This window comes from Ambystoma mexicanum, chromosome 3p (genome assembly GCF_040938575.1).
Source record: "Ambystoma mexicanum isolate Mex_15411 chromosome 3p, UKY_AmexF1_1, whole genome shotgun sequence".
Classification (NCBI taxonomy): Eukaryota; Metazoa; Chordata; class Amphibia; order Caudata; family Ambystomatidae; genus Ambystoma; species Ambystoma mexicanum.
In genome coordinates, this window is record NC_090925.1 from 588552348 (window position 1) to 588578653 (window position 26306).

The 26306-nt window shown below is 45.7% G+C and overlaps 1 protein-coding gene across 6 annotated transcripts in view; it reads left to right on the forward strand.

Annotated features, from left to right (window-relative positions):
* The first annotated feature begins 1966 nt into the window (after positions 1-1966).
* Positions 1967-26306, forward strand: part of PKIG (cAMP-dependent protein kinase inhibitor gamma) — a 1186538-nt gene continuing 1162198 nt past the window's right edge. For all 6 annotated transcript variants that reach the window (XM_069651336.1, XM_069651335.1, XM_069651337.1 and 3 more), the window contains exon 1: positions 1967-2115. The gene's annotated coding sequence lies outside the window, so the exon portion shown is untranslated. The remainder of the gene's footprint in view (positions 2116-26306) is intronic.

The following is a 26306-nucleotide window of genomic DNA, read 5'->3' on the forward strand; positions in this document are numbered from 1 at the left end:
GTGCCCTGGCAGTTGTTCCTGTTGGTTTCCCACAGACCCATGATTCCTGGAGCTTCGTTGTGAAGGACGACATCTGAAGGGGGTCTGCACCACACAGGGATGAAGCCAGCAGCAGCAACGAGGAATAAAAGGTGTGCTCCTTAAAAACAGGAGAGGCTCTTCAGGTGGCTATCCAGACAACAACTGCAGTGTGCAGTGATTTCGACCAAGGAAGAGGATCCTCTGGCTGTGGAAGATGAGCTGGTTATCCCCACCAAGCTCAAGGGAAGAAGACTCCGGACTGGATCTTCTCTAATTTGTTGAAGGGGAGATAGCTCAGGACTGCAGCAGGGCTTCACCGAGAGGGGGTAGTCGCAGCAGTCGTCGTTCTCTCCGCTTCTCTTCGGTTCCTTGTAGTTCCAGTGGCGACTCTCTGACTTCTAGCCCAAGAGACCTGCCTTTTATGCGAAAAACCCCCATTCACGCAGCCTGGCTGTCAATCACCCAGCAGGGGGGTTGTCCAGCCCGGACAACTAACCTGGCCAATCATGACAAAGTGTGACTTGGGTTTCCTAGGATACCCTGTGCAGGGGGTGACTACACCCCTCCCTCACATTCAGCCCACCTAGACACCCCGGCGCCTTGAGGAGGGCTTCTGAGCAGAAGCCCGCAAAAAGACAGTGAACAAAGAAGGCAAACCTAGTTTGCCCCGCAAAGTAAAACACAAGAAGGACTTTAACAAAAATAAATGGCGAATAAACCCAACCGGAGCCAAAAGAAAGACGATTTGGTCAAGCGGGTTTATGTTCGAGGCTAATATAAGAGCCACGAACAGTACCACGTTTATCTAATATAATCGCGGTAGAAAAGTTAGGGTAGATACCGCTGCCACCAGCCAAGTCTAAATGTTAAAAGAGCGAAACAATGCTCTAGGAGGTACAGATAAAAAGGGATATGAATTAACCCTTTCAAGTACTCCATGGAAGATGGGGTGTACTGGATCTCTGGTAGATTGATTGAGTAAAGTTAATGGTAACTTTACCCTTTTCTGGGGGACGGTAGTCGCCTCAGAAATGGAGTCAAGGGAAGTCTCAAAGACAACCCTGTGCCACGGCACTGAAGGTGCTGTGTGACACACAAAAGAAGAGGGCTATTGAAGTGGTGTACTTCAGAGTCCACAATCACAAAAACAGGTAGAAACACATAGCAACACACAGGTAAGAGTAGGGGTAAAGCTCTCATTCTTACCAAGTGGAAAAGAATAAACTCTAGAAGTCCAGCAAAGCTGCTGGGGGACTCACTAGGTGAGGGAAATTAGCCGTAGATGAGAATTCCCCCTAACAATAACATACAAATAAAAATGTGCTCAAAAGACTGATAAGACTGATTAAGGACGCCACTTGCCCCACTCGTTTAAACAGGTTGATGTGGGGGCAAACGCATTGGTAATACATGCTCTGAGAAAGGAGTGGATAGAATAATTGGTCAAGTACTCAATGTCTCGATTTTTGAAAATTAGAGAAGCAGAATGTTCCATTTGAACCCTTCGAACTAGTCGGAACCCCTTTCTTCAGTTCAGGGGGTCAAAGGTCACCAAAGTTAAAATACACTCAGTAGTCCCTCTCTTGCAGTCTTCCAAATGATAATCATTGTTTTTACCAATCACTGAGAAATTGTAAAATACGAAATTCCTCTAATCGACATTAGATCTAAACTCTTCTGTTAGATTTTTTTTAAATACTGGAAACTATGACTTCTACAATTAAGAGTTATTTCTATGGGGGTATTCTTTCATTTTGATTCCATGACACTTTCCCCCTCTATTTCGTTCCATTGTCAAACACTGATCTGACACATCTTTTGTGTGACTGTTCCCGAATCAAGGCTGAACAAAGAAATGCCCCACGGGACAGGGGGAAACGCGTTTGCTTCTCTTCTTCTGCCTGGCCCCATGCCGGCTTCCGTAGTGTTTATCGACGGTTACTGCAGTAACAGGCTCGGGTTTCCCGAGGCAGAGCAGCCGCAGCAGCTGTGTGGGAAGCAGTGACTGCATGCCGAGAGCGGCAGCTCCACGCCTGGGAGCCCATAGCGGAGTGCACAGAGGACTTTAAGCGAGTGGGGCTGGCTGTGAGGCAGGTAAGCGACCGGACACGCTCTCCCCTGAACGCTGCGGGGGGGTTTTGTGTGACTTACGGCCACGGTGCTCTATTTAGCCCTCCGGTGCGCCCCACACCCTTGGAGCTGCTGGAAATCCCTCAAGCTTGAAATTGCAGCAGTTGTTCTGTGCGTCCGCGGCCGCATCTCAAGCGCGCAGAGACATTCCGTTATAATTATCGCTGCTAGAAAAACGCCACTTTCATTGACCTTCTAGTGATCCCCGCTTTACGTGGCTGAAAACGGTGGTGAGTTGCACTTAATGTTAGCATCTACCATGGAGAAAATATTCAGTACGCTTTGGTTGGCACTTTAGCAACACTATGCACAGAAAGGTCGCCATGAATACTCGTCTGGAAACCGTGTTAATTTAAAAAAAATCTTTATTATTTGCTCGTTCTCTCATTTTTACATTTGGTTGTTTTTCGCGATTGTTTGCATTGGAAACTACAGAGTAAGAGCTCCCTTGCATTCCTGAGGCCATTGCTTTTGAGCGGTGATACCTTATGTTGTACTTGCTTTGTCTGCAGTGGACAGCCAAGGCAGTTGCTAAAGGAGAATGGTCACGCGACGCTTCTTGCTTATCTGTATCCCAGAAGAGGCAGAATTGAACATTCTAGAAACTTAAAATGGGAATTTTCTCCTTCAGAATAATGTAGCCGAATGTGTTTTTAAACACTGCGTATATCTTTGTGATACGGAATCTTCCAGCTATAGTTTGCGCTGACCTGCTCGCCCAAATGTGCTTAAGCATGACCCCGTTGTTTTCACCATGGTGCCCGGAGTGTAGTAATTCAACTGCTGTCATGCGCCTGCATGCTCTCCAGTAAAGACTAGAGCTTAATCGATGGTGTATTCGGCACATGGAAAATGTAGTGTTGAATTGTGCTTCTGTGTTTACTTCTTGGATAATGATCGCACTTACAAACCAAACTCGAAAATATAACTCATCAATCTGTCACCCTCTAGACTGAAGAAAGCTACACGATTTGGATGACACATTATTTGGGTGAAGAGACTATGCTGTCAGTCCAAGGGTGTTCGCAGCGTTGCCCTCGAAATTTCCCGAACATGTTACTAAGGCTCCCGGTTTTATGGTATTTTTCTGCCATTTCATTCTGGATTTATCCATATTTATTGTTGGGCCTTTTTTATCTACATTTATTTTGTGTCATATAAAAAGAGAGTTCGCCACCAGTTTCTTTTCTGCATTTATTCTCATAAAAGAAATGCATTCATTAAAGCACACAGAAAGGCTAGCTCAATTTATTCCATAACAACAAACGGTTGCTCCTGTGACTGCTGCTGCCTTAAGATATATGCTGTCAGCAATTTGAAGCACTTCAATGCTATTTGTATATAACTTTTACACTCTCCATGCTGCCATCTGCAATGCGAGTGGCCTGGGATGCATGAGTGACATCATAGAGATTTCTCCATTTTTATAAATAGACAGCAAACAGGCTGATTTCCTTCTGTAATTATGTGTACAAACGGAAGACTGGAAGCCTTAGTCATAACCCACAAACTCGCCTTATTTATTTATTTTAAAATGTTTTTATTGGCATTTTCAAATATGTGGTACAAGGGTAGCAATAAGGCACAGTGACCAATGAAATAAACACACGTCTTGACTGATTGTGGAGCAGGTCAAAAGAGCCAATATGACTCTAAATAACAAACATTCCATACATATTCATACATGTTCAGATTCGTCTACCAGTTTGGTGTGGGGTGACCCATTAGTCCGGGGGCTTCGTTTGATAGGTGATGTTGGTATGTGGGCGGCATACTACCTGGCTATGCATTCCGGGGCTGCAAAACTAGGGTGTCTTTACTGTGTGCTGCTGTATTCCAAATATTCTGGGCCTTCATGGCGATTTGTCATCTGACGGGTTGAACATAGCGTCAACCAAAGATTTTCAGGCTTCAAAGGTGATGACAAGAATGTCATCTTGTGTACATGTACAAGTACATTGTGCACTGATAAAGTGTTACCAACAAATGGCAACAAAGTGAAAGACTAAGGGAAACAAAGTCTCCCAGTAATGACTGTCTGAAGGGCATGCCAGTTTCCCCAAAACCAGATGAGAAAAAATCCTGCAGAGTACAGCAGAATGCTGGGCTCCACTGGTAAGTCAGGCTAGGATGGTCCGACAAAAGTTGGTTGGGGGGCAGGGGAGGGGGGGTTCAAAACTGGATGGAAAATTATCCATAAATGGACATCTTTCCTAACAAGCTACATTGTAATAATATTAATATTGTTGTGTTTGTAATGTGTGCAAAAGTTTGAATAAACTAAAACACACAATAAAAAAAGAGAATATTTGAAATCGAATGTAATCCTATTAGGTTTACAAGTAAAAGAGAATTTCCTACCTATTTTTGGAGCATAGTGAGTATAAGATAGCTTTTAATCAAGTTGCCATGAAATGTAGCCATGACCTATTAGTATTGACAATCACGACTGCGCAAAAGATTAGTAAAAAAATATTGGACCGAGCTAGAAAATCAAGAACCTCTTTCTGTATCGCGCTCATACACAAGTGTTTCAGAGCGCAATGAGACAAGGGAGGATAAAACCATGATCTTACTAGGCCGTGTGACCTTGAGAACGTGCAAGTATAGGGAGAGCGAAGGGGGAAAGTGCAAGGGAGAGGGGAGAAGTGGAAAGCGCTGCGCAAAGGGATAAAAACAACTGGTAGTGCAGCCAGCAAGGTGGCAAGTGCAAGGTTTAAGGCGCAGACAAGGGGTGTCTAAGTGCAGGAAAGGGCTACAGATACAGACTGTGTGCAAGGGTTGCCAGGAGGCAGTGCGGGTGTGTGGCTGAGTGCGCAGGGACCTGGGCCCAAAATCACAGGGTAACCAGGTGCACAGTGCCGAAGCGGAATAGATCAGTAGGGTAGAGAAAGAGTGAAGGCAGAAGCAAAGAGGAAGGTCTTGAGATGCTTCCGGAACCAGAGAGGGTTCTCTTCATGTTTCAGAGTGGCAGGGAGGCTGTTCCAGAGGGAGGCCCCAGTCGAGGAAGGAGATCTACCCCCAACTCGTCGCTTGGAGTAGCGACTGATCCTGAGGGAGTTGGAGGTAGAGGAGCGAAGAGCTTGACTGGGAAGGTATTTATGGAGGGAGACTTGAAGGTATTTTGGAACAAGGCCCCAGAAAGTCTTGTGGACAATGCAAAGGGTCTTGAATTTAATACTTGCAGCCACTGGGAGCCAACGAAGAGATTTCAGGGCTGGAGAGATACGATCCCAGGACTTGAGGCCAAGAACACGTTGCGCAGTACTGTTCTGAATGAGTTGCGGAGAGTAGAAGCAGGCAGATTTAGAAAGAGGCTGATGCAATAGTCCAGCCTAGAGAGACCCAGAGCTCTAGAGACAGTAAGCTTCTAGTGGAAAGAGAAGAAAGGAAGAATACCTCTGAGTAGCCGAAGTTGGTAGTTTGACTTCTTAGAGATGTCAGAGATGTGAGGAGAGTGTGGAGTGAAAGATGACCCTGCTCCCACCTGTGAGGCTAAAAACCTCTGGAAGACGGCCAAGGGAGGCCGGCCAGAGAGTGACGGGAAAGGAGGGTGCAGGTGTGCTGATGAGGAGAATCTGTCTTACTGGCATTAAGGCAGAGATCGTTGGTGGCACACCACTCCTGGATAGCAGACAGTCAGAGATGAGAGAAGAAGAGGTGGCAGAGGGAAGCCTCAAAACGAGCTGCGTGTCATCCGCATAGCACTGAAAGTTGGAGCAGAGAGCGGCAATGCGGTAGGCAAGGGGTGCCAGGAATTGGAACATCCACTGAGCTTGGAGACGCCTGTTTTTGTAGAAAAATTAGAGTTCTGAATAGGTGTAATTCATAGTATCTGTTGTGCAGTCAGTCATTCCAGAAGAACAGAATGACATGAATACTTTAGTTAAAGTTCAATCATTTTGTCATTTATTTGTAGTGTTCAATCATTTGTCTAGCAGAGGCCTTTGCTGATGCATTTTGGACTGTATCCTTCTTCAGGATGTGCTCTAAAAAACATTAACAGACTGGGGTTAACTTCACCCTTGATAACTTGAAATTAATGCAACTATAGTATATCACATTACATGCTCTTTTATCATAACAGCGTTACAAAACATATACCTGTCAGTGAATCGCACATTCAATAGTTTGAACAATTCATAAACTCTCAGTTCAGTGCAAGTGAGTTTGTTGCTGCAGATCAATCTTGGCTTGCACTCTTGGATTGCACTCTCATTCAGCTTATTCAGTTGTAGTGCATCGTTGTGGTCCTACATGTGATTATTATGTCTATCTACAGTATACTCTCCTGTAAAAAAAACATATGGCCATGCTTGTAAATTCTCCTTGACTCATTGGTTTAATGCTATAGCAACGCATTTACTGCCTACTACGTGTTCCTTGTTCTAAATGTATATTGCTTACCTATAAAGGACGTACACAGCAATGGATCTGAATTTATTTAAATGGTTGAAGCGCGTGTTCCTATGTGATTTCTTCCTGTACCTCTGTGAGAAGGGAACTTTTAGTTGCAAGTTTAAGGGCCTCGGGATGTCGATCCTATTTTGGATGCGGTACTGAACAGTCAGGGAGAGAGGCTAGACCCCTGGGGAACACCACAGGTAGAGCGTGAGATGGAGGAAAGGAAGGACCCAAGTTGGACCTGGGAATGTAGATCAGAGAGGAGCGATCAGCCTGGCCAGGGCCTGATCGGAGTATCACAGATATGGTTGAGCAGGATGGCATGGTTGACCGTGTCAAAGGCAGAAGAGCGATCGAGTAGAATGAGGACAGAAGGGATGTTGGTCAAGGCTGGAGAGCAGGTCTTCACGGATTTTCAGGAGAGCAGTTTCCGTGCTTCTGGCAGCTCTAAAGCCAGACTGATGGTCATGGAGACAACCAAAGATTAAGCTGGGTGATGGACAGCTTTTCCAGTGTTTGCCCAGGAAAGGAGTGATGGAGATCGGGCGATAGTTAGAAGGGCATGAGGGGTCGACTGCAGGTTTCTTGAGAAGAGGGTGAACTAGAGAGTGCTTCAGAGGGGAGAGGAAGGCTCCCGAGGTGAAGGAGAGGTTGCAGAAGTCGGCCAGAGCAGGAGCAAGGGTGTCAATGTGGTCCTTGATGATTTTAGACAAACAGGGAAGAACCTGTTTGATGAGACTTTCATAGATCGGACTTGTCTAGAAACCTTGTCAGGGGAGAACAGAAGAAAGTAAGAGAAAGAGGGAGGGGGCAGCTGCAGGGGGGCCAGAGTTAGCAGATATAGAAGGGGCAGGAGGAGGAGAGGACGAGGGGGTGGACAGGATGTCCTGTTTTTTTTTTTTTAGATTAAATGAGGCAAGGGCTGTGCAAAGGGGCTGGGAGGTGACAGGAGAGGTAGACTGCAGCAGGGTTGGCTAGCTCCTTGCAGATTTTAACTGTTAGATGCCGCAGAGACGTGGGGTTGGATGTGGGCTCTCTTCTTGGTTCGGACAAGGAGCCATTATTGCCTTTGGAGCAGGCCACTCGCGTTTAAGGGTAGCTTGGTCGGAATCGTACCAAGAGTTGCACTTGGCATTGGGCTTCAAGCGGATCCTCATGACAGGGCAAGAACATCCAGAGTATCAGAGATAGAAGAGTAGAGCATGGAAAGGGCTGTGTCAGGATTTGAGTCAGCCAGAGGAGGAGTAGGGGGAAGAGAAAGTGGCAGCGAAAGCCTCAACTGACACACATTTCATGGGTCGGATGACCGAGAAGAATTGTGGCAGTATTGTTATTAGCTTGGCCTGAGGGGTAGAGAGGGAGAGGTGGCAGGAGAGGAGGGAGGGATCACTCCAGGAGAGGGGAGTGGTCAGTGGGATGGAGAGGGGGAGGTAGGAGGAGATCAGAACATACAGAGTGAGTCGGGCCAGAGGGGAGAATAGAAAGAGAGAGAATCACAGAGGTCGCGAAAGAGTCCAGAGGAGGAACAGGGAGCGTCCAGATGGATGTTCAGGTCGTATTGGAATCATGTGCCCGATATATAGACCATTTAATTCAGCCATTGGCAGTTGCACGTTCCTATTTAAATATAACTGGGATGTAATTAATCTAGTTGAGAATTTGCAATTTAACCCTGAAGAGCCCATTTTGGTGATGCTAGATATAGTCACTATATACAAATATCCCATAGTAGAAGGCTTTGATGAAATTAAGAGAGGCTTTGGATACCGGGCCCACCGCACACAATGTCCTTGCAGACTTTATTGTGAATTGTGCTGCGTTACTGCACACAAATAGCTTTTTCATTTGTAAACATGAGTTTTTAACCAATCTAAAGGAACAGCCGTGGGCTGTACATTTGCACCAAATTTGGCCATTTTATATATGTCATCTTTTGAAGAGACCCACGTTTACTCTGTCAAATCCATTTGTAGAATAAATGGTTCTTTACAAAATATACATTGACAATATTTGTATCTTTTGGCAAGGCCCAAGAGACATTATGAATGTGCTCATTGTCTGGATTAATAACATGACACCAATTTTAAATTTACCTGTGAGTGCAGTACAGAAATCTTTTCTTTTTTGGACTTGTTGATTATGCACAATAATGATAACTTGAAAACCTACCGCTTGGAATACTACACTGCCATTTTCTAGTTATCATCCCAAATTGCTGTTGACAAATTTGCCTTGCAGTATGTTTTTACTTCTGTAATTGCACAAGTCTGACTAATTTCAGTAAACGGGCAGATATTCTACAATCAAGGCTTTGAAATAGAGGATATCTACTTTACTCCTACGTCCCGTCCCCTTTCCTCCATACTTGTGGGACATTCTGTCCTACGGGACCGGAGCGCTTTTGTAAAAAGCATCACTCATTTTGAGTTTGTCCTTCTTTTATTTTTACAACGTGTACCGCACAAAGCTGTAACTCCACCCTCCTAAACTCCGCCCTGCACATTTCCCTTCAGTCCTTTTCTCTGCACGGTCAGGGCTGGACGCACTAGCATCACCAGGAATTGTTATTCCCTTTGTCCTTCCTTCCTGCTCTAGTTCAACAGTCATCTAGTCCTCCGTCTATGCCGGAGCGTCTGGGATTCGTGTCCTGTTCTTCATCCGAAAGTCGTTTCGCGAGGGAGGATCCTCGCTCTTTTTGCTTGGAGTGTCTAATAGGCACACCGGAGTGGTGTCGGACGGTTCCCGCAACAGACCTCCCAAATCCGGACACTGTTCCGAGGTTCACCATTTGGGTGCTAACGTTCAGCCCAGTACTTCTGTGGCTCTGGTTACCGGGGCTTTCCCTGAGGTCTCTACTTCTAGAGCTTTCCACACGGATACCGGTGTACGCCCTGAGGTCTCCATTTCTGGAGCTTTCCACACTGAGTCACGGCTCGAGGCCCCTCTTGAGGGAGCTATATGTGCCGGGTTAATACCTGAGGTTCCTCTTCTTGGGGATAAATCCAGTACCAACAGAGTCAAGGGATCCTCCTTTGAGGGTCCTGTCGGGTGGGGTACATTCCTCAACCGTCCCACGTTCAGGGTTGTGGTGGTACCGGTTCTGTCAAAGGGGCAAAGAGGGCGGTCACTGACCCCAGGCCTTCCAGTACCGGCTCTGCCGAGTTTCTCCACTGGAGGCTAATTCTGGGGCAGTTTCTAAGATGTCCAATAAACATCCGAGACCTGCCAGCACCGGCTCTGCCAAGGATCCTTCTGTTATGGCTATGGTGTTACTTAAGTCCCCTGTCTCCCCTGAGGAGATGATTGCCTTATATCCACATGTGATGCAGTTCTCCACAGGTGCCGACAAATAGGCAGCCCAACCTCCATGGTCCACAGTGGCCATTTTGGATACCTCTTATACCAACGTTTACGACGTCTGGTGCAGGGAGCTTTCCTTTTGGGGCTTCGCTGAATGAGCCCTAGCGGATCAGTATAGCGATGCTATGTGGACAACAAAAACCTGTTCCACTCTTCTTTCGACTGGCATGCTCAGGCACCGCTGCCTCAGACTGTCTTGCTCCCTCCTGCTTCTGCACCACTGATCTATGTGGATCCGGCCGGTGGTAGACCCTCCTGGCAACCATCCTCCTTGCGTTCATGGGGGTATGCCCCTCATGAGCTGCCTCTGCCTGTTCCAGCGCCAACACCTTCATCTGAGGATGCATTTTTTGGGAAGTTTCAGATGCTCATGCACTCTGCCCGCATGAAGGCGTATTTCAAAGGACTTTTCAGGGAAATGTACCCTGAACCTCCTGTTCCACCTTCTGCCCCGGCTGTTCCTACGCAGTCCCCGGTGGTGCCACCTCCTCAACCGCTTCCCGTCTGGCCTCCTCCACCACTCCCTCCTCTGCCCCTGTTGTCCCCTATAGAGAAGACACCAGCAGAACGTGATAACACTTTAAAACCTGAGGCGGTGCATGTTGCGGACCAGGCTTCTGTTCACGCTTCGCTGAATGAGCCCTAGCGGATCAGTATAGCGATGAGCAGCCCGCTCTTTGAGAGCATTCCATGACCGGGTCCTGGATATGATGGTCCTCCTTCATATTCCAGTACCTGATGCCCCCACTGCGCAGGAGGGGGTGCTTTGTAGAGCCTTTACCCTGTCAGCATGGGAGCGTACCAGCCTGTTCCTTCAGAAGGATGTCTTGGCTGAGGCCCATAACTTCTGAGATAAACCCCATACAGGGCTGCACCTCAACAAGAGAATTGACGCTCGCTACAAGCTTCACACCTCTGAGGCGATACCCTTATCGGCATGTCTGCCTTCTTCCTCAACGGTGGTGGCAGCGGCCGCCCTCCAATCCAAGCCAGCCTCTGCATCTTCAACGGCAGCGGCCCAAATTCTATCCATAGTGGATAAGCTTCTGGACGCCTTGGGCAAGAAAGTATTTGCCAATTTGGCGCACCAACTTCGTCAAGCTAACTCCGAGCTCATCCTGGCAGCAGCCAATCTAAAACTTTGGAAAGAGCTAGCCGATTTCCAGGAGTGTATTCCTGCAGCTAGGTTAGACGACTTTAAAACCGGTTTGTCGGACACTAGAGTGTTGGCACAGGATCTACTGGAAGCTGCGGCACACTAGGTAGATACTTCGGCTCGAGGCCTTATGGTCGGGGTTGACATCTCCCACCAAGTGTGGCTCCATGCAGCAAAGTTTTCAAAGTAAGTGCAAGACAAAGTACTGGACCTTCCTTTTGATGGCAAGGAATTGTTCCATTCTTCTACAGACGAGGAACTCGCAAAGACGAAAACGAGTACCCAAACCGCCAAATCTTTATCGGTCCTGGTGAAAGCTCCAGCTAAGGCTCCTTATATACAGAGGTTAGGATCTCAGACTCAGTCTGTCTCTGGATTCAGGGGGTTTCAGGATCTCCGTCTGCGTCGAACTGAAGCTCCGGTTGGCTGGCACAGCCGATAGCAACAGCGGCAAGGTGTTCGGTTTTTCTCTCGGCCATCAGCCTCCTCTCCAGGGACAGGTAGTCTTCCTGCCGTCAAATCCTCAAATATTATATTTTTTGTTGGTCGCACGAGACTCCGATGGGAGGACGAATCTCGTCTCATCTGGAGGCATGGCAGATCATCACCGAAGAATGGTGGATTTTGTCCATCGGGCGGGCTTTCGGTTACCCCACCCTTTAACCCTCCCTTACAGCAGATCAGGTCGCCCTCACTCAGAGTTGAGGAACAGAAACTTCTAGACCTCAGAGCGGTGGAGCCTGTTCCCCTCGGTGTGCAAGGGGAGGGTTTCTACTCCTGTCTGCTCAGTGCCCAAACCCAACCAGGCTGGCCTGCGCACTATCCTCAATCTTTCCCAGTTCAACCTTTCTCTTGCCCAAGAGAAATTCAAGGTAACGCCTTGCCAAATAAAGTCCTCTCTTCGGAAGGGCGACTGGCTGTGTGGTGGACCTTCAGGACGCATATATGCACTTCTGGATATGGGGGCCGCATCAGAAATATCTGCGATTCTCCCTGGGACGGGAACATTTCCAGTTCTGTGTGCTCCCTTTTGGTCTCAGCTCAGCACTGCATGTCTTTACGAAGATGATGTCGGTCATTGCAGCTTTCCTCAGGGTGCAGGGTGTTCATGTATATCCATATTTGGACTATTGGCTCCTGCGCAGTTCTTGCCCACAGATGGCATTGATCAATCTCCAGTCTCTCCTCCAGGTTCCTGTTCCACCTTGGGCTGTCGGTGAACTGGCGGAAATCTTCCAGCACCTGATTTTTCTGGGTTTCCGTTGGAATACGATCAGTACCAAAGAGGTCCACAATCCTGTCCGCTGTTTGGAACAATCAGTCACATGTCGGCTCTTCTTCCAGTCTTCGCACATGTCAGCTTGGTGGTTCCTGAGACTTCTGGGCCTTATGGCTTCTTGCATGTTAGCCCTTCCTCTTGCACGTTTGAAGATGAGGCATACTCGGCTTGCTCTTAGGAGCTCTTGGCCTCAAGCTTCGGACCCGGATTCCAAGATGATCCCAGTTCCGTTCTGCATGATGGCGGATATACAATGGTGGTCTTCGACCGACAACCTTTCAGTGGGGGCCTCCTTCCAGGAGCCCTGCCCACAAGTGACGGTTACCACAAACTCCTCTCTTCTGGGCTGGGGCACAACGCTGGGTCACCTTGAAGTATTCAACCTTTTGGACACCTCAGGACAGGCAGTTTCATATCAATTATCTGGAACTCTTGGCGGTTTTTCTAGCGCTCAAAGCTTTTCAACCGTCCATCATGAACAAGGTAGTCTGTATTCGCATTCACAGATGTTCTCTCCACCATTTTCCGCCAATGGGGAACTCCAGAAGTAGACCTCTTGGCGACTTATACAAACAGAAAACGTCCTCTGTATGCATCCAGAGACAGTCTCGGGATGTCCTCCCTGGGAGATACTCTCGAGATTCCATGGCACAACACGAAGGCTTATGCCTTTCCTCCATTGCCTGTGATTCATAGGTCACTCTGCAAGCTCAGGAATGCAAATTTCACTCTCCTCTTCATAGCTCCGTGGTGGCCAGCCAGATTCTGTTTTTTGGAACTTCAGCATCTGTCAATTCTTCCGCTGATCAGATTGCCATTGATTCCCAACCTGCTTCACCAGTGCGATCACCAGATGTGGCACCCCTCCCCACAATCGTTCAGCTTGGTGGCCTGGTGCCTGAATTCAGATCTTTAGCGCAGTTTAATCTGTCCGAGGACAATATGCGCATTATCCAAGCTGCTAGAAAACCTTCTACGAGGGCTCAATATAGGAGCAAATTACTCAGTTTTTGCCACTTTGTGCTTAGCTAAACAGCTTGACCCCATGCACGCTACGGTGGACACTGTTCTTTCATTCGTGTCTCACCTCTGAGCTTCTGGAATTCATGTCTTGTCTTGCAGGACCTGCTTATCTGCCATTGCACCCTACCTGTCCACTGACAGCTGTTGCTTTTCTTTGACTAATCCGGTCGTTTAAAAGGCATTTTGAGGGTCTTCTGCATCTTTTCCCGCCGGTACGTACTCCTCATCCCAACTGTGATTTGAATGTGGTGCTCACCGCGTTATGCCATAAACCATTTGAACCTATGTCCACTACCGATCTCCAATACTTTTCGTGGAAAGTCACCTTTCTGATCGCAGTCACATCGGCAAGGCGAGTAAGCGAGCTCTAGGCACTTACGGTGAAACATCCGTTCCTCACCTTCCATAAGGATAAGGTTGTGCTCCACACTCATCCTTCTTTCCTGCCTATGGTGGTTACCGATTTTTCATTTGAACCAATCGATCGCCTTGCCTGTCTTTTTTTTTTTTTCCTAACCCGGCATTGGATGCCGAGAGAGTCTTGCACAACCTGGATGTCAGGCGAGCCTTAAAGTTTTATCTCGATAGAACGAGTGCATTCAGGGGCTCCTCACAACTCTGTCCCTTTCGGGGACCCGAAAGGGAAACCGGCTTCCAAGGCAACTATCTCCCAATGGATTGGCTCCTGCATTTCAGAAGCCTATAACATCCAAGGCATTCAACCTCCGAAAGGCATTCATGCTCATCTTGTGCGTGACAAAGCGGCTGCTGTTGCCTTCCAAAAGTATGTTCCTTGGGAAACCATCGCCAGGGCGGCTACATGAGCTTTCCCCATCGGCTTTTTGTAAGCATTATTGCTTGGACCTGAGCTCCAGGGCTGATGCACAGTTTGGCCAGACTGTTCTTAAGAACTTGTTCCAATAAAAGTTATTTTTTTCCATCCACCTCAACTGCCTCTGGTGCGTGCTTGGGAATCTCCCACAAGTATGGAGGAAAGGGGACGGGAAGTAGGAGTATAACAGTTACTCACCGTAGTGACTACCTTACTCCTAGTCCATAGTCCCCTTTCCTCCATACGCCTGCCCGCTGTCACTTCTAAAAAGTATCCTCTATTATTGCTTAAATGGTCTCAGACCTGGCGATAGAAAAGGACTGAAAGGCGATGCGCGTGGCGGAGCTCAGGAGGGCAGGGTTACGGCCACATGCGGTACCCCGTGTAAAAAAAAAAAAAAAGAAAAAAAATGTTGATGCTTTTTACAAAAGGGCTCTGGTCCCGTCCCGGAGGACGGAATGTCCCACAAGTATTGAGGAAAGGGGACTATGGACTAGGAGTGAGGTACCACTATGGTGAGTAACTTTGTTAAAACTGATGGCAAAGCAGGAAAAGATCATCCTACACGAACTGTGAGCATTTATTACTTATGGATAGTTAAGAGAACACAAATAAGGCGCATATGTGTCAACATATTGCCACATCAGTAAAGCTGCTCAAGGAACAATCTTTAAAAAAATGGGCATCTGTTTAGGGCTATTGATCCCACATTAAACCATCATTCGCCTTGAAAAGAGGAAAGTGTTTGAAACAGCAATCGGTATAAGCAGCCCCCATCTCAAATAAACCATCTAATACCATTGCTGCCATGTGGAATATTGGACCACAGGTTATGTTCCCTGTGGCGATTGCATGGCCTGCACATTTTCACGAAGAATGACTGATTTTTAAACATGAAGAGAAGGTATTGGAATTTTGCACACATACTACTAGCAAAAGTAAAATTGTAATTTACATAATTATGTGTCCATGTAAGCAGGTTTATGTGGGAAAAACATCCCGACAAGTAAATGTTAAAATGAATTTACAACACTCTGAAATGTGGACACAACATTTAAATGCAATTAGTGTCTCATTATAAGTACATTTTTCTCCTAGAAAGGCACTTTATTGGATTGCGCTTCTGGTATAAACGTTATAGACACAAATTGTTGTTTTTCCATGAAATATTTATTTTGTGTGTTCTTGCTCATATTTTCATTACGCAATTGACGTTTTATTTCTTGATTGCATTAACTTTAATGCAACTCGGATTTTGATTTTTCTCAATTGCATTAACTTTCATGCAACTCTTAATTTCAATGTTGCTTCTTCTATTCCTTATTTACAAATATATTTCTCTTGCATAGTTAACAATTTTTTCCAAAATTGCATTGATTTACATAGAACTCGGTTTTCGACTTTCATTCCTTGTATTTAGATGTATTTCTCTCATATTCTGTTGTTTCCATCCATTTGAGGTGCTCTATACTAGTGTAAAGAGACACCACATCTAGAGTTACAAAGAGAATTTCTTTCCCATGGTATTTCTTCCATCTGTTGTATCACATGTTTACTGTCTCTCAAGTATGATGCCAAATTTGTTGTGAGTGGCTGTAAATGGAGATCTATGTCTTGTGAAGCTCTCTGTTAGAGAGCCTATCCCGTTGATTATGGGTCTGCATGATGGAAAAGTCTCAAATCTTTTATGAATTTTTGGTAAAAAATAAATTATAGACATTATTGGGTATGTGTTGTCTAAATAGTTATATTCTTCTTCTGAGAGTAGGCCCATTTCTTCCGAATTCCTGATCATTAAGTGCCATTGTGACTGACGTTCTTTGATAGAGTTCTTCTGAAGTATTGAATAGCAATTAGTATCACTCAGATGTTTATTTCCTTCTGCTATATAATATTTTCTTTGCATGAGGACAATATTTCCCCCTTTATCTGTAGATTTGGTTACCCATTGTTGATTTCTTGCAAGGGATTCTATTGCTTTGGATTCAGTTAATGAGAGGTTGTGCTTGAATTTGGAGGATTTGATTTTAATGTAGTTCTGTTTTAAGTCTTCACTGACCTATTTCTGAAAGATGTCTATCACATTATTTTCTGTCATTATTGGTATGAATTTAGATTTCAGTTTAAGGTCCGATTCTTCCTGTGAGATTCATAATATTTAGTGTCCCTTCTACTATTTCCACTGTAAGTGGTGACATTTCTTGTTCTGTCTTCTTTTTTTATTCAGTGTCTCATTATGTTGAGGCAGGACATTGGCTTGATCTTTTGGTTTGTAATTGAAAAAAATAATTCAGTCATAGGAGAGGATACAACAAATAAGTTAAGCTATAAAAGGTACCTTTGGATGGATCACTTTAGATTGTATGAAAGGGGGCTTAACCTGTTGGATGAATGGGACTACATTAGGTAATTCCATTATAAGATGACCACCACTTTCCCATTTAACTGAGCATGGTCCCTTTTCATCTATAAATATAAAATGCTTGGGTATGTTTTCGTACACAGCTGATACAATTTATCAGTGTTAGGTTGCCCTCCGCTGTCCAAATGGCAAAGTGCACCTCTGTGTGCCCTTCCACTTCAACAACAGCTATCATTTTAACAAACAAAATGAGCACGGTTCTATGCGGTCCCCTTCACTTTACACTATCGCAAACATTCAGAATAATTTCAAGTTACTTCTTTCCACCCTGTAAGTAAGTTATGGTGGCAACAGTAAAGGCAGACACAAGTGATCACAGTTCAAGGGTGGTTATTAAACTGTATGTGCAGGTTGGAAAAATGCCTGATCTAAGCCTAAGCCTAAAATGGGAGCAAGCTACGACCATCAAATTATAAGGCAGTCTTAGTGGCGTCTTGTCAAATAAAAGGGACATTACTAAAAAAAACGATTGCCAATCCTTGCAACTAAATACAAAAGAGGGTTGGATAAGATTGACAAGAAAGAAAGAATTGTTCACAAATGTGTGTTAGCCATGGGTCTCTCTTATCCACGTTTTGAGCCGGGGACAAGGCGGGACTCCTGAGCACAGCACCCTCTCGAGCTTCTCCAGCAAGAGATGACTGTTCCGCTTTCTGCTATCGGGACCTTCGGTGGATAAGTCTCTTTTCTACAAAAAGCCTCTTGCCTTCGAGGACCTGATATGTTCAAAATAACAAACCTTATTTTCCAAATTTACGTTGGGTGAGGAATTGTTACCCCTGGGTCCCCCTCTTCGGGTTCAGACCCCTCTTGAATGTCAGCCTCCCTCCATCAGGTTCACTACAGCTTTTTCTTAAAACCATTTTACCTGTGGCTTTCACAAGCCTCAATGTCTTTTTAAACAGTTTGCTGTGGACATCCCTCCGTCGGGTTCACTCTTGCCAATCACACAGTTCTTTTTTTTTCTCACTATGCGGGATTCACCTCCCTTAGCTTTTCAATTACATGTAGGTCAAAGACTTTCGACTGTACATGGGTTTTTGCTAGACCCCTGTATGACCACTTTGACCTTTTCCTTCCAGCTCTCCTAGGGCCTTCTGGTATTAGTAGTTTCAACAAATGCAGGATCAACCAGAGTCTCTTGAATGAGCACCCACGTGGTGCCAGCGCCTCTGCAGCTGGTTTTTCCTTAATGTTAACAGTTCTTTGAACTTTCCTTAATTTGCCATTTGTGACTTTTGTTCAACACAGTTCGGTTTCTTATCGGTTCGCCCCTCGACTCACCGGCTGTGATGAACCGCTTGCCTTCTCTCCTTGTCACCCTTTCGGTTCTCGCTAACTTTCTCCACCTCTTGAACTGTGGTGCTTGGATAGCTGTCTCGTCGTACGGTCTGCCTTGCTCATCTTGTGCTCCACTTTTTATCCCTGTGAGGAAGGGCCGTTGTGTGTGTGTGTTTCTGGTCCTGACCTTTGTGTTGGGACATGTCGGGTAAATGGCTTTAGTGTTAGTCCGTTGTCTTTCATGGTGTAAGTAAGTGTTTGGATCCGAAAAGGTGGGTGGGTAGAGTGTCTGTCATGATTCCTGCCCCTCATGTCCCCAGCCCTCCAAGATGTCAGGCTGGAGCCAGGCCACGATCACCTACATGGCCCTCAAGGCAAGGGCCTCTCCATCCCTCCAGACCCACTTGGAGTCAGACTTGGCGATTGTGGCACCAGACTCGCTCACTCCAATAGGATAACATTGGGGATTGGACTTGTAGTGCATTGATGGGGACAAGATGGATGCCCCCACATATTTCGGTTCCCAGACTGCATGTGCAGTCTAGTCATTTGGGTGTGGTTCAGCCCAGAGGCACCTGGGATACCCAGAGACTATTTAAGCCACACCCAGGCTGAGAAACATGCTTTGCGTTTTCTGCACCTGCAGCATGACACTCACCGTGTTCGGATCGGTCTCCAGTAGGCCTGCGTCTTTTTTCTGCGCTCAGCTCCTGCAAGAACAAGAACACCGTTAGGAACAGCCTTACCTTGTGGCGCTTCTGCCCATCAGTCATCGCTCCTTCTGTTCTGTGGGCATCTTCGGCGGTGTCATTCCCATCCCGGCACACCTTTTCCTAAGGAAAAGGGAAAAGAACCGAAAAAAGGCATTAGTAAGCATTCAGCAAATTTTTGGTTATTTTTAAATACTGTACGAGCTTCAAACGCTTACCTGAATCCCAGCTGCTCTGGGGGAACTCTGTCTCCGGAACTTCTCATCCATCTGCAAGAGGGAAAAGACACTCCAGGTTAGCGTGGAAACATCTAGAGGCGCCGCATACCGCGCTTACCCACTGCATTTGTTCTTCATAACCGGCATCAACGCTGAAAACGTTGCGGCACCTAAAAGACACAGAAAAAGAACTCCGTTCAATGCAAATACGAATCGCGCCCTCACTCGCCTTCAGCGCTACTCATCTCAGCAGCATGCCGCCATCCCCGGACGCCGGCCATCATCTAAGGAAGGAAAGGAACAAAGTTAGAGAACTGTTCAAAAGATTCATTATACTTACCTGTCGGACTCTTGCTAGTGAAGTAACTAGGCAGCAACGAGCCTGCATCAATCAACGCGCCCATGCGCTGAAGGCAGGACGTAGAGCATACTATCCAAGAAAACAAGGTGAGCTGTGGATCAAAGGGAAGGGTTGGGTCCCGGGGAAGAAGGGGTTCAAGCACACAGAGACAATAGGGAGTTAAACTCTACCAATCCTGTGTTTCAAGCCCAGTCTCCAGTCGAATAGCCTCCAGGGAAGGGTTCGAGGTCATAGGAGGTCAGAACAGGCTGAGTGACGTCCCCGTGGATACCAGGTGAGCGTTACAGTGTCTGAGTATCCTACGCTGTAGGCTGGGGAAAAGTTGTTAAAAGAAGGGGGATACTGTGACTCACCTGTCGGTGTCCCGCTTCCACTTCCTGAGGAACCCCCCCATCCAGGTGATCCTCCTTCAGTGGTCCACCCCCAGGAACTGGATCCAATAGCGATGGTTGTGTCCTGGCCACCTGGATGACCAATCCCCGGGGACTAGTCCGGGAGATACCTTCAGGTTTCTCACAACCCCCACTTCTATTCACACAGGGCTAGGGATGTAACGGTATTACGGTATACCGTTAAAGATACCGTGAACCAATTAATTGAACAATAATAACCGTCACATTGTTTATACCGTTATACCGTTCATACCGTTAAGTGTGCTTTTCAATCTGATTTGGAAAGGCTGCAGTAAGCAAGTGCTGCGCAGTCTTGGTCTTGCACTGTTGGATGTGCCGTCTGCCAAGTAGTTTCAGTTTGAGCAATTTTTAATGCCATTCCATAAACCACACGTGCCTGAAACAAAATCAATATGTTAGCAATAGGAAGAATAAATACAGTGCCAAGGAGGAAAAGGGTTTGCTTTTTTTTTTAATTTATATTTTTTTTAAAGCACTCACACAGCCCGCAGGCATCGCGGCGCTGTTAAAGAAATTGTTTTTGTTTATTTAGTTGTGTAATTGTTTTTGTCTTAGTTGCGTATTTATAACACGCTTAATCACCCAGAGGTTTCTAAGCGCGGACCGAACCTGTGTTGCTTCGTGTCGTTTTGCTTCCAAGGCGCGCACGTTGCCGCTGAGCTATCCTCCCGGGACTTTGGGTTGGCGGCTTTGGGGTTTATATATTTATAATGGATAATGTTTTCTAAACATATGATAATGGGGGATATCCCTGGCTCTCTCATTGAATTTACATATAATAAATCACACTGCAAAATGTAAACATCTCTGTGGGTGTTCCCTGCTGCCCTACCAAAGGGTAACGTGTCCGTGATTACTGAACACCTTTTGGCCCGGAAGTAAACTAAAGGCTGTAATGTAAAGGGAGAGTGTGTGTGCATGCACACAAGCGTATACTACCATCAGACTCCATTGATCTGTGGCATGCAGGTTATCAAGATGGCAACATGTTCATCTTCACCAGTAGCCAGTGGGGGAGCTAAAAGCCTAAATGACCACTTACGAAAAGCTATTCAGTTTGCTTTGCCAGTCGCAGCAGGGCTCCCCCCCCCCTCCTCCTCCTCCTCCTCTCCACACGTGTGTTTGTGTATGGTGGAAGCAAGGGGTGGCATTTCAGTGGAAAGTATGTTGAAAAGCCCAATTCTGGCCCTGAGTGCCTGGTTTTGTTTGTGATGAATAATCTGACAATTTATGACCTTTTTAGAAAATATTTGTTAAGATTAGTTAACTCCACCTGGTATACCGCGATAACCATTATATACTGTCATTTGGCAAGAAGGTTATTGTACCGTCATAAAACTAATACCGTGACACCCCTACACAGGGCACAGGTAGCTCCAGTGTCAATGAACAGGTAATTACCGGCTCAACGTTACAATCTCTAAAGAGCTGTAGGGCGAATGCCTCCTCACAAGCTAAAACTGAAAGTAGGTGCTGTAATTATGCACTGTAGTTATGCTACTACGCAATCTTATGCAATCACGGGGACTCTGCAATGGAGGAGCAAGATTGACAATTATGCATCTACAAAGACCCATCATTGAGGACTGTGTAATCGATGAATTAAACTTTAGCCTTTTCAATGACCATTAATAAGTCGCAGGGACCTGCGCCCGCCTTCCTGGAAGCGAACGGTGGTAATTCAAATATTTAAGAAGAGGGACAGAAGTGTCCCTATGAATTACCAACCGTTATTGACCTTTAAGATATGCTAGACCGGTGTATGTTACGCCGGGAATAGCTAATTTTTTAAGTCGAAATAGAAAGCACCTACATAAAGACTAACTCCCAGCAAGGGGTCTGGAGACACCTGTGATGATTTCGCATTTTGGCAAACGGCAGCAGCTACCAAACAATTTTTGAACTAAGAGTTTTTATGTCGCTGCGCTCCTGCCAAGCAACACGGACGTCTGTCAGAAAGACGCCTTGTTAGATATCTAATGCTTGGGCGCTGCCAATTGTGATGTTGATGCTTTCCATCAAGTAAGTGACCTAACATTGTGATAGATGACAGTGTGGTCTGCTCATACTCATTACTAAACAGCTTTATTTATTATGCGCGCAATTGACACGTAGGCATGATGGTACGTACAAGACATACAAGAAGTAAATTGACAACATAGAAACATAAAAATAAATAGGTAGAACATGAGATCTCATGGGCATATGTTCCAACTATAATGAACATTTAGACTTGTCAGGTCAAAAAGATAATTAAGTGCACGCAAATCTCATTGTGTGAAAAAGAATACTCATACAATGGGGGGGCCTAGAGTATCAGTTCAGTGTGAACTGCCCCTTGGTATATATTTACAACGCCTAAGGTAGGAAGGAAGAGTGCTATAACCGCATCCCACTGTTACACAAGCTTTAGATTACGAAGAGCACCAATTGCTCAAATCGATCGTGCGCGCAAATTTCAGGTCCAATGATCTAACCACCCCGGGCCCGGTACGTTGATGTAACCAGGCAAGTACACTGTTAAGTAGTGAGTCTCTGGTTTCTTTTCCTTTGCTCTTATCAACGTTTATTACAAAGTTCCTATAGTCCATGACGAAGGATTTAGTGCAATTGTTTTCAATGTTAGGCATGGTTTTCTTCTTTATGTGCAAACGGCGAGAGGGTCTCTGTTTCGCTCTCAGTACTGATGTCTGTTTGGACAGATTTAAATCTGGGGTGGAAGAGAGAGGATTATTGGTGCCCGTTGGTGTACCACTGTTGATAAAGAAACTGGTAAACCAGGCTCCTCCTGCCGAGAGGAACCAGGTATGGAAAGCGGTTCACTGTCCGTTTGGCAGAATTGCTGGACCCCGTGTAGTGAAGCAGCGGTTTGAGTTGGTTTATCGAGTTAGTCTTTTGCTGCTTCAGTAGTCTTGAGCTTGTAGTGCGCTACAAGAGTGTGCTCTTTGAAGCCAGAGAACATCCTCAACCTGTCTTCCAAGTTTGTGCAGGCAACAATATCTAACAGAGTCTGTTCTTTAAACAGACGAAAAGTCAAAACTTGTGGGGTCATCAGCCCCTGTATGCATACACAGGGCTATGGCACCCTCTATCCGAGCTTCAGTTAATGGGTTTTGTAGTGACCCCAAATGCGCCACTTTCGGGGTGCAATCTACTAGCACTCCTTGATCCATGTACCTGGGACTACTCTCATTAAGAGCTACCTGCTCGGTCTTATTAGCTGCTTTAAACTGAAGCAGTGTAGACGTGCATGGGGAGTCGCACGTGCCTTTATCTACTCTAAGATCGCTCATAAGGTTTTTATTGACATGCATTGTTTTTGAGGTGGCATATTTCTCTGACTGGAGTTTCTCCTTTTAGCGCTTTAAACTATAACCTCCGATAGCGTGTTATTTCTCCTTCATGGGGTCGGAGTTGAGAAGTGCCTAGAAGGCTCTTCCCTTATTGTGGTGTCAGGTGGCCATTAGGTCGAGCCCCACCCAGGGTGGCAGTGGTATCGGCATCCATTGGCAACCCGAGATGCAGTGAAATTGCCTATTTAAATGGTTCCTGGCACTGTTAAGCAACCCTGAGAATGAGTGAAAAGAGCTGGCTCGGCAGTGAGTGAGGTAAAAGTGCTTACCTCACAAACATGCCCCTGAGCCCGTTACAGCCCTGAAAGTGTGGTCGTCCCAAGCCGCCGCAGGCAGGAACGAACTGGTCCTCGTTCCGTTATCTTTCACTGTTGGTCTCGGCTTAAATTAGTGGAGTGGTAGGAAATATTTGTACAACTTAAGAGAATCTCTGCCAAACTAAGTTTGAGTAGGAAATGTGTGGTGTGTTAGGTGATGGGCATTGTAGAGGGTGTCTCAAGTCATTTATTGGCACTCTCCTATTTACAGACTGAACAAATCATCATCCTGATAAGTAGTAAGTACATAATTTGGATAAAAACACGTTTTCAGTAGATTGAGAACAGTGCATGGCTTTTCATTCCTAACATGAAGTAAAATTACTGTCTTGAATAATTAATGATCATTGAGTTGGTCTTTCACTCATTGGTCACTGTGATGAATCCTGCAGGGTCATCACTGCACTCCAAATCTCCTCTCATGTGGCCAGGGGAAGGCAGCTGCTGCCTGATTTTAACCCTGAGGGTGGCATTATGAGGGAGGATCACATGGTAAGAGATGGCTGTCAGGGGGAATTGGTGACTCCCTTGGGAGAGATGCAGTATTCGTCTTCTTATGAGGATGAGGATCCTATAGTACCCAAATATCTAATGGCATGCTGTCACTGCATAGGTCCCTCCCAGGAGAAGACCCAAAGAACATTCTATGAAAAGTCCCCTAGACAGAATAAGATTCATACTTTGGGAATTCATGAATCAGATGCGACATCCTCTAATTATCCTAATTCTGTCTTGGGTAGAAGTCCTAACCACAAGGTTAAACCACATGTCACTCAAATAGCATCTCCAAGCTCTGACTGTGTTCAGTTCACAAATAAATTAGAACTAACGAGATATGCGAGCCAAAACCACTATGAACTTCAAGGTCCATAATGCCTGTGCTACTGGGACGAGGAGGAGGGATAAAGTGTTAATGAAGATCAAAGGTGCTACTCCAAGAAATGTGCCGTCTAGTTGTTGGAAGTCAAGGCGCCTGAGCGGGATATTTAAATCTGGCAATGAGCCTCAGCTGTGTGAAGGAGTAGCAGAGGCAGAAGCAGTTGGAGCTGAAGCTCGGATGCGAATGCCATCAGAAGCCAACACCGCAAGAGAAGGAGAGAAGGTGTGTGGTTTTGCAGAGTATGCGCAGCAGGAAGCAGAGCTATGGTCCGCAGTGGGGGAGGGAAGCCCAGCTGTGTGGGAGATATGCTCCCGATGCAAGTTGCTCAGAGGTGCTGGAGGACACAGAGACCTGTCTGAACCAGATGAGCTCCAGAGGTGGGCCATGCAGACTCTGGCAGGTACAGGAGAGCTGTCAATGAGATTGCCAGTCTGCAGAGGGGCTGCCGCAACAGCAAGGAGTGACGCAGAGACGCTGAAGGAAGGCGGTGAGTTGGCCTTCAGGAAAAGTTAGCCCCGGGGCACTCTGAGCGGAATATTTACTAATACCAAACAGTTTTGATACAGAGCAAGTACAATAAGACAAAAAGGGCGCAATTCTCCTTTTATGATACGTCAACTTAGGGAAATCTGTAACCCACATTGCCGACAGCCAAGAGAATGTAACCGAGACAAAGGGGCAGCACAGGCGCAATTATCCTTTCCCGAGACGCTAGTCTGGGGAAATCTGTAACCATCCTGCCCACAGTCAATAGACACTGAAGATGGACAACCATTGTTCGATCCTTCTCACATGGGAGACTGGTGCGGAGAACCTTGGAACAAATAGTGCAACTAACAGAAAGAGACCAATTGTAGTAGTAAGAGTTTTTCTTCCTGTCAGATGAGTAAACCAGGAAAGGGACCAGTTTTAGTTTGTCCCGGCAGGCGAATATACCAGGAAAGAAACAGTGGCTTTGAAGATATGTGGGTTCTGGTAAAGTGTTGTGGAAAGAAACTGTTCTCATCCTGACAATTGTTGCATCATAAAAGACAGTTGCTGTGCTCTCCTGCCAAAAGTGTTCCATTGTGCTTTACATCCTGGGACGGATACTGTGTGGAGGAAAACCATTGATTTGGTTTTTGAACAAGTGTTTTGTGAAAGAGACATTTACGTTATCAAGTGGAAGGACGCTTTGTATGGAAAAGACCTTTATGTTGAACTGAACAGATCTTTGTTGAATCAGAACTTTTTCAAGTGTTTTCTTGAATTGATCCAGGGGGAAGGGATCCAAACCCTGGTCACAAGGAGTCCTTTGTAAGCACTATAAGTTTGAACTTTTGCACTGTTGTGTTGAACTGAAGCCAAATATATTTACCTTGTACACTTTGGTTTTATGTATTCGTGTGAGGGTCAGGTGTACAAAATTGTCTGCAAACGTATAGCCAAGTCTGTCACACTACTCAAAAAGTTATTAGCATTTGATTTTTTGGATTTCCTATGGAACTCACTCACCAGCGGCAACTGCAGCCCACTGATTATGTGATGATTTACTGTAATATGTTGTTATCTAAGAGGAAGGAGCAACTTACTGTTATACCAACAAGGCTAAGATATTACATTCCTAGTAAAATTAATGGTTCTATGTGAAAAGGTCACCAGTGAAGCTTTGTGTTTTAAAAAATATTTTTCAAAACAATATTTGTCGAATACCTAAAAAGCCTTCCCCCAACTTATTCTAGGACTGATAGTTATCTATTAATTTAAACTCCAGTCCTAGAATATTTGGGTAAAGGGCTTGATTTCCTTCACAGTGCAAATTTGGTTAAATGTCGCCTTGTGGCAACCTTTTCCTTGCCGGAAATATCACTGGATACCAAATTAACATCATTATTGATGTTTTGATTTATCCCATATTAACAGTATTCTGTATTTTCTATGATGATCTGTGTGTTTGTGTATATGTAAAGGGACAGCTATTTTTCTGTACCTAACTCTTTAACAATGACCTTTTCCATCCTACCAATTGCTGTGACGCACACCATATACTCTATGGTCTAGCCATGAATACAGTGGTCGATCTGGATAACCCAAGTTTAACGGTGCTATTTGTCACCCTCTTCTCCCACAATTAACATTAAAACCCATTGCCCAATGCAGCTCTCCT